The sequence below is a fragment of the Cuculus canorus genome, chromosome 11, assembly GCF_017976375.1.
Source record: "Cuculus canorus isolate bCucCan1 chromosome 11, bCucCan1.pri, whole genome shotgun sequence".
Lineage (NCBI taxonomy): Eukaryota > Metazoa > Chordata > Aves > Cuculiformes > Cuculidae > Cuculus > Cuculus canorus.
Genome location: NC_071411.1, coordinates 1336711 through 1349634, shown reverse-complemented (window position 1 = coordinate 1349634; position 12924 = coordinate 1336711). Strand labels below are relative to the sequence as shown.

The 12924-nt window shown below is 47.7% G+C and overlaps 1 protein-coding gene across 2 annotated transcripts in view; it reads left to right on the top strand.

The window, feature by feature from the left end:
- The first annotated feature begins 202 nt into the window (after positions 1 to 202).
- RAD54L2 (RAD54 like 2) overlaps positions 203 to 12924 on the top strand; it is a 65100-nt gene continuing 52378 nt past the window's right edge. For both annotated transcript variants that reach the window (XM_054076567.1, XM_054076565.1), the window contains exon 1: positions 203 to 314. The gene's annotated coding sequence lies outside the window, so the exon portion shown is untranslated. The remainder of the gene's footprint in view (positions 315 to 12924) is intronic.

The following is a 12924-nucleotide window of genomic DNA, read 5'->3' as shown; positions in this document are numbered from 1 at the left end:
CTATGTCTCTGTGGCTAACTAACACCATCTCGGGTGGGTGGCCATGATGAGGAGAGCCACTTCACTCTCCACACCTCTCAGCCCAGCGACACCCCTCGAAGGAAGCCCCCCCCGCCCCGTGGCTCCCGCGCGGTGGAGCCGGGGGAACCTTTCTGCACGCGGCGGAACCTTTGGGCGGCGGCGCGCGTTGCCGCCCGGGGCCCTGGCGGCGGCGGTGGGTGGGGGTGCCGGACGCTGGGTGCCGCGGCCCCCGAGCGCCCATCCCGGCACGGAGGCGGCCGCCAGCGCCCGGGGCCCGCGGCAGCCCCGACACGGTGAGAGCCGGGGGGAAGGTCTGTGCGTCTGTCTGTGTCTGTGTGTGCGGGGTGGGGGGCGCCACAATGGGAGCGGGCGGCGGGGGGCGGCACCCGGGGGGGGGGGCGGCGAGGGGGGCGGGGGCTGCCGGGCTGGGGGAGGTCGGGGGGCGAGGAGGGACCGGGGTGGGGGCTGCAGCGGGGTGAGAATGGGGACCCGACTAGGGAGAGGAGGGTGGAGAATTGGGGGCAGAGCGAGGGGGGGAACCCGCGGTGGGGAGTAGGGAAAGGGGGCTGGGGGGAACCGGGATGGGGAGGGCGGGGTGGAGAATAGGGGATCGAGCGAGGGGGAGCCCGGGTTGGGGATGGGGGCGAGTGGGAGGGGAACGGAGGGGACGGGGGAGGCGAGTGGGCACTGGGCTGGGGGCTGCGGGGGGAGAGAGGAGGGACCCGGGCTGGGGAGGAGGCGAGTGCTGCGGAGAAGGGGGCTGGGGCGAGGGGGAACAGGGGAGGCGAGGGGGGGTCTGGGCTGGGGGGCAACGGGGAAGTCGAACGCCCGAGGGGGGGGGGAGCTGCGTGGGAGGAGGAGGAACAGCCCGGTCTGAGGGGGTGGGGGGCCATTAACTGCCAGGCTGCTGGTTTTGGGGGCGAGGGTCACCCTAGAGGCAGCAGCCACCCGCCTCGGGGCTGGCAGGGCAGCCAGCTCGGCTCCCTCAGTGGTTTTTGTGGTTCTGCTTTTCGGGCACTGCCTGCGGCGGCTGCACCCGCTGCCATGGGGTCCTGGGAGCCCCCTCGGGCTGGGAGAAGGGAACGGAGCCGGCGGGGCCCGGGGGAGCCCGGCTGCACCTGGGAGCCGTGCCTGTCACCCTCCCGAGAGCCCCGCTCTGAAGGGGAAACGGGCAGGGGCAGCAGTGATTTCGAGCCTGTGCGACCATTGTGGGTGAGCTTTGGAGGGGGAAGAATCGGTGTCTTACTGTTACCTCTTCTCGCTTGATCGTGTCTTGGTGCTTTTTAGCATGCTCCCTCCGTGGAACAGTTTATGGGCTGCCTTTGCCGGCGGTTTTTGTTGGTGACTGGACGTTTTGTTGCTCACGTTTGTGAGATGCTCTAAACTCCATTGATTTCCCCTCCTGTCTTTTCATTGATTTGTATGAAACTGCTGCTTTAAAAGTTCTTTGTATGTCACTTTCATCTATAGTAGATGGGGAATTTTTACTGAAAAAAATACGGAAAAGGAAATAGTGGAACTCTTTTTTCCCTTTTTTATGCTAATAAGATGCTAATGATCACATTTGCTTGTCTTTTAACTTCCTTAGCGTTGGATATTCTTTGTTGGGTGTTCTTTGTACAGTTATCCAAGTGAATAATCACTTAGCCTGTAGGAAATTGCTGCAGAAACTTTGGTGTTAGTTTAAGGCATTCCTGCTGCCTGGGGGAAGGTGGTAGCTCCCCTCCCTGACTTAGAATAGTGGACATTGTGAGCACTTTCTGTCTGCCTCAATGCAAAATCAATTAGTTTAGAATGAACAGCCTTTGTTTTGGTAGTTCTGCCCTAGAGGCAGCTGTGCTCCCAGCAGAGGGATGGAGACAGAACAGCTGGCTTAGACGGCAGTGAGTGCTTCAGGTGGGAGCCCTCACCTGGCCTGCATTTGCTGAGAGGCTTCTTCCCCCAGGTGTGCAGCTATGTCCTGAATACACAGAGCAAGCAACATAGCTTCTTATCCTGTTGTCTTATCAGCATCAGGGTGTAGTGGTTGCTTGTTGACATTAAGTGCCGAATGTGATGTTTCCAAGAAAAATGCAGTTGCTTCTTTAAGGAAGAGCTGTTGTGGATGTGTGATGTTGATGTTTTCTGGGTTAGCACTGCCTCAGACTGAATACCACCTTCTCCCACCTCAACAAAAGCTGAATGTTTAGCCACTGTGTTCCCCTTGTACTGCACCCTTTTAAGTGGTAGCTTCTGCATCCCTAAAATCTCTTGAAATTCCAATTTTGGTATTCAACAGTATCCAGATCATAGACTGGAACATCATGTGCTCTTTAGAGGAGAAGAACCAGACATTTTCCATCTTGTCTCGGTAGTGGTTGCATTTTAGTGGAGATTTGAATGTTGTAATCTGTCACAGAAAATTGTAACAGGCCTTTTTAATGTTCTCCAGGATCCAAGATGATATGATAGAATGAAACGGGTTGGAAAGGGCCTCCTGAGGTGTCCAGCCCAACCTGCTGCTCAAAGTGGGATCAACATCGAGTTCAGACCAGAGCTCTGTTTGTTCAGGTCTTAAACCCTCCAAAGACAAAGGTTCTTCTGTATCTGCATCCCTGTTCCAGCTGTTGACTGTCCTCAGGGGGAAAATCCTTGTCTCTAAGTCAGGTCGCAACCTCTGCTGTTAGTTTCCCTTGTGTCCTCCTGCGCACGCCTCTGTGCGCAGCCTCCTGTCTTCGTGACAACCTTGGTGTAGGTACAGATGATTCGCTGTCAGCTCCCAGTGCCTTTTCTTCTCTGTGCCTGGACAATCCCAGTTCTCACAGCCTGTCTTCACCCAGCGAGTGCTCTGTCCCCCTGAGCACCCTGGCAGCCCTCCGCTGAGGTCACTCTGGTTTATCTCTGTCTTTCTTGTGTTGGTGGTGTCCAAAACTGTGTGTGGTGATTAAGGGGGATCTGAAAAGTGCCAAGTGAGAGGGAGCAATGGCTTCCCTTGATCAGACAGGCTACACTCCTGCGTGCTGTGAGTTTGCGTCGCTGCCAGGATGTACTGCTGACTCATGTTTAGCTTGCTGCCCACCATGCCTTATATTTTGGGTTCTTGTGTACATACAGAATCATAGCATCACAGAGTGGGTTGGAAGGAGCCTTAAAGCCCATCCAATTCCAACTTGCCTGCCATGGGCAGGGACACCTCCCACTGGATCAGGTTGCTCCAAGCCCCATCCAGCCTGGTCTTGAACACCTCCAGGGATGGGACAGCTACGACTTTTCTGGGCAACCTGGGCCAGGGCCTTCCCAACCTCCCAGGAAAACATTTCTTTCTAAGTTCTCATCTCAATCTCCACTCTTTCAGCTTCAAGTAATTACCCCTTGTCCTGTCACTCCAGGTCCTTGTAAAAAGTCCCTCCCCAGCTTTCCTGGAGCCCCTTTCAGTACTGGAAGCTGCTCTAAGGTCTCCCCGGAGCCTTCTCTTCTCCAGGCTCTGCAACCCCCAACTCTCAGCCTGTCCTTGTAACAGAGATGCTCCAGCCCTCGGATCATCTTCATGGCCTCCTCTGGACTCAGTCCAACAGCTCCATGTCCTCCCTGTAGTGAAGGACGCAGGGCTGCAGGTGAGGTCTCATGACAGCGTGCATGTATCTATTTGTAAACATGTGCATGTAAGCATTGTCTCTCGTCCTCCTGCCATGCACCTCTGAAAAGAGCTCTGTTAATGTGTATGTGTGCACATACATGTGTGTCTGTATACACACGTGTCAAATTACACCTTCGATAGCACCGAGCAGTACTTTTTTCATCCTTTCCCACACAGTCCCGTTGGTGCTGGTGGTGACTGTTGGCCCCCTGGCCTTTCCGAACTCTTTGCTGTTGCACATTGCCTGCCTGGCGGTGCCTCCAGCCCGCAGGTCTGCTGCTTGCATTGCCTTGACTTCCTTTCTCAAAATTGCTTTGTTTCCAATACCTCTTTGGGATGTATCGGGTTACCAGGCTGGGAAGGGAGTGGCAGCCAAATGAGACTTTTCCCATGAGGATTGAGTCAAATCTCATTTGACCAAATTCAAATTCAGAATTCAGTGACGTAAGTGTGCTTCAAATGGTGTTGTTTATGGGTGTGAGTTCAGTGAAACATCTAGGTGCAAAACTGTTAAGAAAGCAGCACGTTGCAGTATGATTCTGTTAGTGTAATTTCTTTGAAATTGTTTCCTTCAGGTGCTTAGATTTTTTTTTGGGGGGAGATAATGCTCTGTAGGGTAAATATTCTCTGCTAACTGAGTTTTTTATTTTAAACTTAATTCTGGAGAACTTTGTTCCTGCAGAGGTTGAGTGCTGTTTGATATTCCTGGGTACTTGGTACAGATCTAATTGTGAGATGCGTGTGTTCTGTTTACACAAAATAGTTTCTACATAATATTTTCCTGATTGTCAAGTATGTTGAGTTAATTACAGCTGGGTTTGTTTCAGAGAAAGCTCATTGCAAGACAAGAATTTGTTGTGTTTAAGCAAGATTTTTAGCTCTATAAAAATGAAAGAATTTAGAGAGAGCTGTGGTTTTCCACTGCCCCCCAAATCGGTGTTTGTGAGGCGCTTACACCAACATAGAAGAAATGGAAATCAGTATTTAGGTTTGGACTTGTAGAATAGGCTGTATGGAATCTGATATTTAGGTAATTTAAATGTTCGTTCATCGTTTCAATTTCTTGTTGACTTTCAGAAACCTTAAGTTTAGTTTCTAGGGTTTTATGCTTGCTAAGAAACAGAATCTTAAAGATGAAGAGGAATGAGAAAGTGATGCCGTTTGTTGTCTGAGAAGGGAGCAGGATTAGTTGATGAAATCAAGTGTCCTTATGTATGGTGAGAAGGAAGAAGATGGAATTACAGGTAGCTATGAGAGGGTGAATATTGTTGAACAGGCAGGCACCTTCAGAAGCTGATTGGGCTTTGGAGAACCTGGTGGTTGTTTCTTGTTTTGTTTTGTTCTTGTAAGTCATCGTTCTTTCAAACTAGCTTGCTGGTGTCTTTGCATTCAAAGTAGTACGAAGGAAGTTACTGATCAGTATTTCGTATGTGGTAACCAGCACGTGCTAATTCACATATTTGCTAACAGAATTCATCTGTCTGGAGTGGAAACATGTGGGGTTTTTTGGGAAAAAAAAGGATGAAAAAGTATATATTGCTTTCAGCCATCCAGATGGAAAACTTAACAAGAATTGTTGCTTTGAAAAATACCTCAAAGTACCGAAAACAGGCTTTTAGGTATTCTTGAAGGTCAGGCATGGCATTGACTTAATTTTGTGTCTGGAGTGGAATAGCAGAATGTCAGTTTAGTCCTGCAAGCGAGACTGATTCAGTGCTTTGTAATCTCAGAGCAGCTGCGGTGATTTAAATCTTGTTCTTGCTCAGTGGTGATGCTGGAGTTGGGGTCAGTCTGACACCTCCAGAAATCTCGCGATATTTTGAAGGTAACAAGAACTCACTTTAATAAGTGTAAAAGAAGTGAAAAAAAGAATTACAGTGCTTATATTCAAGAACGGCATTTTCAGTGTGTGCTAAGTGCGCACAGAGGAGCAGTGGCTTGGCGCACTGTGTGGTGGCCTTTTGGCTTGTCCCAGAGCCGCTGCTCTGCAGGCGTGGTTGCAAGTTTGGATGTAGAAACAAAGGAAGGAAGCATGGACCAGCTTGGTTATTAGTGAGGGTGGAGTATTCAAACATTGGAAAAGATGTAAAGGCTGTTGCCTGTCTGGTGGATGCATCGATTCTGCCTGCAAGAAGAGTGCTGAATAACTTGTGACTGAAGGTATCGTTCAAGTTTATGTAAAACTTAGGGGGGAGACTTTCAGCCAGCTGCTTCAAAATGTGGTTAAAGATATGTTAGATGCTATTGGTGTGCCTTGCAGTGTAAACACAGTGTTCAGACCTTATATACAGTGCCCTCTGCTACTGCCCTAAATCCCGGGAGGAGTTTTTGAGCTGCGAAGTGCAGTTACCATGAACGCTGCGTTGAAACGGAGGAGAGTCGGTGAGATGAACCAGTGGGGTGCCGATGCGAGTGGGTGACTCTGTCCTCCTCCCCTGCCCACACACACACAGCAGCCCTGGTAGAGGCCTTGGTGGGTGCAATGTACTGGCACAGAACGCTTTCTACTGCTACAGCTAGAATTTCTAGCCAAGGATTAAGCACATTAACAGCAGCTCTCTTCTGCCACGGCAATTGGTTCTACACCAGTGGAATTTTGCTGGCAGATAAGTAGAAAATCGAAGTTAGGTAAGCTCAATATACCCACACGCATTCTTGTGTTTCAAATAGATCAAAACTTATACTGAACACAAGGAGGACTTTGATTGAGGCCTAGCATCCAAAACAATGCAGTTTATGTAACAAGAGCCTTAAGAGAGGCGCTAAACTTATAAAAGCAATTAAAGAGGTTTTGTAGTGATTTGACAGATTCCAGGCAGATAACTTTACTCTGGCATTCTCTGGGGAAAGCTAGCTTGATCTAATTAACAAAGAACTGGAGCTACACAAGGGCAGAGGCGATGAACAGAAAGGGCAGAACCTTTCTGTCACTTAGCCAGTGTGGCTGATCAGGTACAAACAGTTTGTTGGGGAAGTACAGTATGGAAAGAGCTGAAACATGGAGGAGGATAATACAGATTTGGAATGGTTTGGGTTGGAAGGGACCCTTACAGCCCATTCAGTTCAACCTCCCTGCAGTGAGCAGGGACATCTTGAACTTAATCACATTGCTCAGAGCCCCGTCCAACCTGACCTGGAGTGTTTCCAGGGAGGGGGCATCCACTGCCTCTGTGCGCAACATGTGCCATAGTCTTGACCTGTACTTTCTTGCCTTGACAATGAAAGCTTTTACCTAAAGTTTTTGCTTGCAAAGAAAGCTTTTCTGGCCTGTCAGAAGCATGGAAATAATGATAACGCGTCAAAGATTTTCTCTAGTCTCTGAGAAATTCAAGTCTTACCCAGCTTACTAGCATCAATCAAGTGTGGGTTATTATGTTTGGAGTTGTTGAATACGGAATAAATACGTTGTTGAAGTGCATTGATTTCATGTGAATTGCTTTAGCTGTATGTTGCACCCAAAGACTAAGGCAACAGCAACCAACCTAAGCCCAAGGCAAACAGAATCGGTGAGCCTGGCAAAGCCTGGAAGGGGGCTGCGAGGTGGAGGTGCTCGCACGGTCTGCTGGGGCAGCTTGGGAAATGGGATATTACTTAGAAAGGAATTGATTACCGAGGGCTGCTGGTGGGATTTACTCAAGGAAGTAAAGGAAAGTGCTGCATGGTTGGTGAGTGTCACTGATCTGGAACATAAAAAAACATAATTGAAGCTTTTGTATCAAACATAGGGTAAGGGATTTGTGCGATAATTGTATTCCCATTCTTCCTCTAATACTGATCAGTGAGGGCACTGTTGAGAAGTGAATCTTCTTCAGGTGTGATCAGTGAGTCAAACCTCAACTGATAACAGTAAATATAGGAAACAGAATATGAATGGAGGATTTTTCAAGGAATTGTAGTAGTCTGGTGCTTTGTAGTATTTTGATCAGTGGCCTGGAAGAAAACATGAAATTAGAGCTGATCAAATCCGTGGATTATGTAAAGGTTGTGCTGAGTGGTGAAGCATGAAGAAGGAACAGCGGCTGCGCTGTGTCCTCTGAATCACTTGGATAACTGGGTCTAACTTGGCCACACATGGCTTTAGAGAGTCAGAGCACAAAGTTGTGCGTGTTGTAGGAGAGGCTGGAGGGCTGGAATAAAGAACTGTATTCCCCAAAGCAGTTCCCTTGGAGAGGATGGCAGGAGCAGAGCAGAGGGATGGCAGTATGCAAGTCCTCAGACTAATGCTGGGGACAGGAGGGCTACTGAAATGAGGAAATGACTGTAAATACTAACACACATCCATCATTTTGTGTATAAACAGGAAATACTGAATAAGGACAGAGAAGTGAAATGAGTTTGGGAGTACTTTGACCGGGTTTAATGTTAGTGTTTTTAGCAAGATGGTCAAAAGTAGCGAAGATGATGCAGTGTTCAGTGTTCACTCGGGTAATTAAGTCACTTATTATAAAACTTTTAAGACAGAGTACTCAATCGGTTTAGCTTATCGGGAGATTTTAGAAGTTTCTCAGTTTTCTTTTGGCAAAATAGGCTGCATACCAAGGGGCTCTTTAATTCAGTGGAAGATGATGTGATAGCAGCCAGTGCCTGGGAATTTAAAAGATTATTTCAGCTTAAGAAAAAGGCACAGATTACTAACGGTGAGTGTTAGCCCATCATTAGGAAGATGCTTGTAACTATTAAGGGGAATTAGGGTGTCTCAGTCTGCTGAAGACATCAAGTCAGGGTGAAATATCATGTGAAAGATAGGCGTGAGAAGTGTTTGCACGTGGACCCTGTACAGTTACCTGTGAATGTACAGGTGTTGGTGCCACCATTCAAGTCCTGGAATATTGGCATTTGCCAGATGGGTCTCGCCTGGTCCTGTTCAGACCAGGTGTCTCTTCTTAGAATTGTAGAATCGTAGAATGACCTGAGTTGGGAGGGACCCACAAGGATCATCAAGTCCATCTTGCCCAGAGTGCAGCTGGGTAATGATCTGATGATGATACTTGTTCATTTATAGCACTCCTTTAAACCTCTTAAATACGCATTTTGTGTCCAGGGAATAAATGTGCTTGTATGAACTGTGTACTGAAATGGAATCGAATGTTTGTAATATCTCTTTTTGGGAAGCAGTGTCATTTTTGGTGATGGAGAAATGAAGAGGCTGTGGGAGGACAGGGACGACTCTTCCATTTCCCGAGCAAACTGGAATATCTGCCACAGTCTTCTCCCTCAAAAATCTGATAACATGCTCTCAAGTCTGCTCATTTATGTTGTCAGTGCTGAGGGCTAAGTCTTTACATTCTGTAACAACTGCTTTTTCACCTGGGGAAGCAATTGCTTGTGCTCCTGGTGGCAGAAGTACTTCTGAGTGTGAGTGCATGGGGATGTAGTGTCTTGTGATTCTCTCCCAGCATGAAATCAGTGCGTGTGTTCAGAAAACAAACCCCGGTACTCTCCTGCCTTTGCCATTATGGTTACAGGTTGAGTGCCTGTGCGTTCTTCGTGGCCCATCGGGAGAGTTGGTTTGGGATGTTTGCCTGGACCCTTCTGGGAGCGTGGTGGGAACTGGTGCAGTCGCAAGAGCAGCTTCCTTCTGGCAAGCAGCTTTCCAGACACCTTGACCCTTCCCCCTGTGGCAGGACGAGCGCGTGCCAGCCCTGGGAGCAGAGGGAATGCAGGAGCTGTCTGCTTTGCTTGGAGCAGGTTGCTGCTGGATGGCCTTTCCCCAGGGGCTCGCTCCGGACAGCTCTTGGGCCAGAAAGATGTTTCCAGCAAGCACCAAACGTAATGTGAATGTTCAGTGGTTCTGGGGAAGGGCAGGTGCTATAGCAAGTAACATTTTATTGCTGAAGGAGTCTGTCCTGCTGGAAGAAGTGACTTCCTCAGAGCGTTTTCCAGCCAAGTGCTGCCTTTCCCCCTCTATTGCTTGTATTATTATTTCATCAAGGCAGGTAAGGTCTCGTATTCTCTTCTTTGCGCTCATGGGCTGTCCTGTGCAGGAAGACTTAGAGATAAAATCCTTTTTTAAGGGAAGCTGGTTATATTTTAATCTTTGAATTTCTGTTTCTCTGGGAGGGGGTGTCTCAGTCTCCTGTATCTCTCCTCTCTCTTCTGTTATCTTGCCTGACCCATTTTGCTGACAAAGAGAAGGCAACAAAGAGAGGCGGAAGTGGTTAAAGGTGAACAGTTTCTTTACTCACACTCTTGCATTACTACTTTTTTTTTTTTTTCCACTTTTTTTCAGAAAGTGATCTTCTGGCTCCTTTTTGCAGTCGCTTCTGCTCGAGCAGTGTTTTAAGTTAGAAAGTCCTTCCCAACATTAGCGTTTTCCTCCTTGTCTGTGGCTGTTGTTGACAGTGGCATCACTGAAGGGCTGCTGGACTCTTTCTGGAGAGTTGGTGCAGCTCACTGTGTAGCCTTGAGCTTTTGGTGATGGGCAGCAGTGATGAGCTATGATCATAGTCTAGACAGCATTTTTGAGCTCTCTGTGTCATTCTGGAGCGCTGTCAGCCCCCGCAGCAGGCAACGCTTGGGAGGACACAAATCTTTCTCTTTTTCTTCCCTCTTGAAAGTAATCATTGTGAGCTAGAATGGTTCTGAAATTCGGGATCCTTTTATTTCGAAATCTGTTGCTGGTCTGTTTTTAAATATTTTGGAATATAGTTTTCCTTAAAATGTACTGTCCTGTACTTTTAATGAATTCTCTAGTCTTTCAGGCCTTGCAGCCTTAATTGCAGCTGTTGTTATTATCGTGGAAAAATCTCACCATGAGAAGTGGAGTAGAGTGACATTTGAAAATGAAGCTGTAATTTAGCTGACATTTTTTTCTGATTTCCTTAAGGAAACGCCAAACAAAAAAACCCTTCTTTGAACATATACGCTCTTTCTAGATTTCCAGGAATAGCGACTCTTCCTTTTGAACTTCAACTTGTCTTCTTTTCAACTTAATAAAAACTGATTAGCTTTGCCTTACAGAAAATGGATTTGAAAGTTGATATTTCTGGTGTCTTTTCCTTGAATAAAAATAATATTGCTGCCTCACCTTCATTTTTTGCTGTCTTTAGGTTCCAGGTTGTCTGGGTTGTGTTTATTATCTGCTGGACAAAAGAAACTCAAGCCTACCCTTTAATGGGATTCCTGAACTCTTACAGGTTCTGGGTTTTGTTTTCTTTATGGGTGGCTTTTTGAGTTGTGTTTACTGTCTGAGAAAATAAAAAAGCACTATAAAAAAGGATGGGGCAGAGGGGAGGTGGGTATTTTTTGACTCTTCCTCTGTGAAATCCCTCAGTTTCATGCCACTGCTCCCATGAGTGTTACCAGCTAACTCCACCTCTCTCCTCGTGGCAAGGAAGATTGAGGGGGAACGGAGTCGATTGTCCTAGAATCTGCTTGAGATTTTGGGGATGAGGGAAGGATTTTGGAACTTGGGAGATAAGGATTCCACTTTTCTTCTACTTTGTTTTGTTCCATTGTGCTGGAACTCCTCCTACATCCTATACCAGACAGGCATCTCTCTCCTCTCCTCTCCCACATCTTCACTTATCTGCGATGTTATTTCGTACGAGGTTTATAAAATGCGGATGGGGTTACCTGTGGCCTGGGTCAGAAAATGCAGACCAAAAGTAGCGGTTGCTGGAGTGGCAACTTCATTCCTAGCAGGAAAAAGGGTGTGAGAAGGCTTTTAGAACTTCATGACAGGGTCGTTCTGCCTCCTTGAGCAGGTTGGGTGAAGTTCAAGTGTTGAGTGAAACAAGCACAAAGTAAGCAGGGAACAATGTGCATGAGAGGCTGCGTATGCTTGTGTGTATTTATGGCCAGAGCTCCATGGCCCTTGGATGCGTAGGGTGGATTGGCCCTGCTCTTTTGGGAAGATCAGTCCTCAAGTGCATGCCACGAGTTTTAAGCAGAGAGCAAAGTGTGGTGTAGATTGGGAGCAAAGTGAGGATTTATGAGATCAAGAGTAAAATAAGCTATTGATTCCCTGACGATCGCGGGAAAAGATCTATGTTCTAGGACAGCCCAGGCATATCTACTTAGCCCAGACATAATAAGACACAATGTGAAAACAAAGAAAGGTAGAGGGCTGAAGGAAGTGATTTTCTTTTATTCAGGTACTAAATATCAACCCTTGATCTCAGGTAAGAGCATCATGGCTGATGCAAATTCCTTTTCACGAGATTAAAGAAATTCCTCATTTGTTCTCATGGTGCAGATTGCGTCGTTTCCCTTGATCACCATGTCGAGGTGCTCCTTTCACCAGTCCCTCTGGAGTGCGTTTAGGAGAGGATCTGTGTGCACCTGGAGAAGTTTCTGTCAGCACTAGTTACCCGCTTCCCTCCGTCAGGGCAGGTTATCTTCCTGCTCCCCAGAACAGAGCTTTATCCCTTCTCTGCCCCTTTAATGCTAGTACCTGTGTGTGATTGCAAGGACCTGCTCACAGAGCCTGTCGTTAGATGTGTTGAGTGTTAAGGACTTCCATGAGGAGGTCTATTGGTATTTTGCTTTGAGCTCTGGGCAGTTTTAAAGTATTTTGTGATGCGTGCATGAAGGATGTCCAACTGCATGGTATAATTTATGGTACTTTGCCCTTTGAGTAGCAATGGCATTGATTTTTCAATTAAACCCCCCCTGACAAAACGAACTTCAGAAATAGATACCTCTCCACACAAGTCATGCAGTGATGCTGTGGCTATTTAAAGAAAGAGGCAATTGAGAGGATTAAGTATGAGCATGTTCATGTCTCACCTTGGATACATACATCATCATTTTAAAGGGTGTTTGTGATGAAGGTAAGGCAGTTCTGTCACCAGGGTCCATCTCCTTTCCCAGATCGGACCCCTGTCCGTCCCCCATCCTGGAGCAGAGTTCTGGCTGCTGAGACCACAGCCCTGTGGACAGGGATGCCAGCTCCGTCAGGCTGTCCCCCCGGCTGCTTGTTCCCACCCGCTGACTGTTTTTCCCTTTGGGCCTGCACAGCTGTTCCTGCGGCTCTGTGGTAAATTACATCTGGGAACTGAATTCTGGGTTGTTTTTCAGTTGAATCGGTTTGCTGTCCGGCCGTGCGGGGAGTCGTGCTGTCACGGTACGGGAGTGGTGCTGGTGGGAAGGGGCAGCTGCTACAGAGAGGGAGGCTGCAGAGAAGCTGCAGCCAGCAAGAGGGGTAAATTAATCAAGGCCAAGTATTTATTGCCCTTCTGGTGCCTGTGAAAGTGGAAAGCTGTCTTTCAGTGTCAGGGCATGTCCCCATGTCTCTGTTTTGTGAGATCAGCATCAGGTTTTGGTTGCTGTCTTCTGTTTATCAC